This window comes from Elephas maximus, chromosome 3 (genome assembly GCF_024166365.1).
Source record: "Elephas maximus indicus isolate mEleMax1 chromosome 3, mEleMax1 primary haplotype, whole genome shotgun sequence".
In the NCBI taxonomy this organism is placed as follows: Eukaryota; Metazoa; Chordata; class Mammalia; order Proboscidea; family Elephantidae; genus Elephas; species Elephas maximus.
Window position 1 is genome coordinate 119,122,763 of NC_064821.1, and position 3,812 is coordinate 119,126,574.

Sequence of the window (3,812 nt, forward strand, 5' to 3'; positions counted from 1 at the left end):
ACCGTTGCTTTACGACAAATAATAAAGTGAGATTTTCTCACAGTAAATAAGTGACCCCTGAAAGTAATTTTAACCCACGTGAAAAAATGAAGAGCACTGGTTGAAGCAATTATGTAATTATTAAAAAACAAACAAACAACATATTTCTTATCATTTCTTCTCTTAAGTGATTGTGGTGAGTACCAGGCTTTGGGAGCTGATTACAGAAAAGAGAGGACCACATATGACAGGGTTGGGGGGGGGGAAACTATTAGGTGACATTCAGGCAAGGTTGCATGAAAAGAGAATTTCGCAACAGCAGTAGATCTAGAGACAGTGTTGTGGGGGTTATCACCCAAAAGGAGAAGAGCGTAAGGAAATTACTTCAGGAGAGAATTTTGGAGAGGGGTTTTCCATATCTACCTGATGTTGTTCAGCATCAAGTTGGGGGGTCCTCTGGATCAGAGAACTCCAAAAAGTAGTAGAGGTTTGGACTGTCTTATAGCTACAGGGTTTGGCTTACCCGTAGACAGCAGATGCTGGCAGCAGTTTCACAGGGTAGGAAAACAAATAGACTCTAAATGTTTAAAAATATGCTTTCTTGGACTATTTTTAAAGCAATTAAATGTGTAACAATGTAAGTTTAATGCTGGTGGGCGTTGGCCTAACAGTTCTACCCTACTACGAAGAAATAAACAACCTAGGGGCCAATACACAGGTGGCATTTTTGACTCATTTATATAACCATGATTTAATAAGCAATCAAATGAATTAGTATATATGTAATTGTATAGTAGTATCTATAACATACAGAAATATAATATATTAGATAATAATTTTACAGAAATCTCAGTAGATGCAAAGGTATATTTGAGTAAGAAAATGACACCAGTAGGTAACTCAAATTTGTAAAAGCAGTTGAAGAGAACCAGCCATAAGTAAGAAGGTTAATATGTCAAACTCCACAAATATATATTTGCCCCCTTTCTTTTCTCAGCTTCTTTATAGAGATAAGATTATATGGCTGACATTGGTAATAAAGTATTATGGGTTTATTTGCTTTTTTTTAATATACATATATTATAGGTATAGTAAGTGTAGCAATAATAGCACAAAAAGAAGAGGAAGTAGAAGCATACAGTAGTAACATTTCTTTGCCTTAGTAATTAAGTTAGTATAAATCTAAAGTAGATTTTGATATGTTAAGATGCATATGGTAAGCCCTACAGCAATCACAAATAAAAAGTTTTTAAAAATCATTAATGGAATTAAAAATATTACATTAGAAAATTATCACTGAGTGCAAAAGAAAGCAGTAAAGGGAGAATAGAGGAACAAACATAAGACATTAGACATACAAGAAAAAAAGTAAAATGGCAGATATAAATACAACTATATCAATTTAACATTATGATAATATATTAAATAGTCCAACTAAAAGGCAGGGAGTGTCGACTGGATTAAAAAAAAAATAATAAAATGCAACTATATGTTTTAGATTCAAAGATACAAATACATTTTATCTAAAAGGTATATCATGCAAACAACAGCCCTAAGTAATCTGGAGAGGGTATACTAATTTCAAACAAAATAGACTTAAAGGTCTTACTAGATACAAGGGAAATATTTTATAAAAACAAAGGGGTCCATTCATCAGAATATATGTACCTAACAAAAGAGCCTTGAATTAAATGAAACAAAACTGAAAGAATTAAAGTCAGAAAAAGACAATTCAAGAATAACAGTTGGAGACATCAACACCCAACTTTAAATAAAGGACGGGACAACTAAGCAGATGATCAACAAGGATATAGAAAACTTGAACAACACTATAAACCAGCTAAACCTAATAGGCATCTATAGAACATTCCTCCGAAGGGCAGAATAATATGGATTATCTAAAGTGCATATGGAACATTCTCCAATACAGATCATATTGTAGGCCATGAGTCAAGACTAATACATTTAAGAAAATTGAAATCGTACAAAGTGTGTTATCTGAAAACAATGGAACAGAATCAGAAATTAGTAACAAAGAAATCTGAGAAATTCACAAACGTAGATATTAAAGAATGTGCTCATAAAGAGCCAGTAGATAAAAAAAATAAATCTCAAGGGAAATTAGAAAATATTTTAAGATGAATGAAAAATGAAGATACAATATAACTTACAGGATGCCATGAAAGCGGTCCACTGTGGGACATTTATAACTGTAAATAACTATGTTACAAAAAAAGATCCAAAATCAATAATTTATCTTCTTAACTTAAGACACTAGAAAAATAAAGCTAAACTAAAGCAAGTAAAAAAAGAAGGAAATAATAAAGATTAGAGAAAAAATAATGAAACAAAATTTTTTAAAAGTAGAGAAAATTAATAAAACTAAAAGTTTGTTCTTTGAAAATATCAACAAAATTGACAAATCTTTTTCTGGACAGAGCATAAAAAATACAGAGATGGGGGAGGAGCCAACATGGCACTATAAACAGAAGCACCACACTGTCCCTCCATAGCAAAGACCCAAAAAACTAAGTAAAATAGAGGCAAATGTCAATCCTGGAACCCTATGCATCAAATGAAGAGGTAAAGAACTCAGCCAAGCATCAGATGGAATAAGAAACTAACAGAGAACAGAGAGCAAGAAGAGAGATGTGCGGAGGTCCCCTATTAGTTTAACACAGCAGGGATTCACCATCTTGGACTCCTGTTAGAGATCTGCAGATAGGGAGTATGGGAAACCAGCATCATGGAGCGTCCAGCAGGAGACACAGCACCAGGTAAGGTGTTATATATGCTTTCCCACCTCCCCATTACTTCCCCCCCTGCTTAGCCTCTGCAGCTTCCTAGCTGGCTATGGTTGCTAGGCCAGTTGGGAAGTGCAGGGTGAGTTCTGCTTGGATTTGCACTGCCCACACCAGAGCTCACCAGACAGGGCGTATGGGAAAGCAGCTTCACAGAGCTCCTGGCAGAAGACAGACCACCTGGTAGAGAGCAATTTATGCTTTCCCATCCCCCATCCTCTTCCCTCTGCTTTACCTCTGCTGTTTCGTGGCTGCCGCAGTCTCTTGGCCTGGGAGCACCAGCTCTGGTCCCCTGCAGCTTGGATTCACCCCACCCATAATGGCTGGCTCCATCAGTGCCATTTGTTTGTTGCTGGTGTTACTTTTTTCAGCTTCTTTTGGTTTTCTCCCTGCCTCTCACCACCCCCTCTCTTTTCTCTCAAACACCTAGCTCTGGGTGTTAGCTTTGCTTCTTCTTGAAAGGCTGTGAAGCACTGCTTGGCTGGGGAATTAGTTCCCCAGACTGCATCACCATGGTGGTGGGATCCCCAGGGCATTTTTGTTTTGTTTTGATTTCTTTTTGGGCTTGGGGGCCCCTTCTAGCCAGGCTGTACTACCCAGCTTGGGAGCCACTTTTCCTGGTCTCCACAGCTGTGTCAGTGGAATCCCTGGGGGGCATTTCGTTTTTTTGTTTGTTTTGCTCTGTTTGTTTATTTGTTTTTCTTTTCACAGCTTGTGAGCCCCTCCTAGCCAGGCTGTACTGTGCAGTCTGGGAGCCACTTCCCCTGTCTTTACAGACACACCGGTGGGATCCTGGGGACTTTTCTTTTTTTCCAATTTTTCTTTTCTTTCTTTTTCCTTTTCTCCATGTCTTGGTTTCTCATCTCTCCACTCCAATGGCAAGCTCACTTAGCACTCTTTTTTTTTTTTTTTTTTTTGCTTCTTTTTGTGTTTGTTTTTGGCTCCTGTTTCTTTCTCCTCTCTCTCTTCTTTCTCGTACCCATCTTAGCGCCAGACATCACAACCTCCCCCCTCCGTCTTGCCTACCTGGAC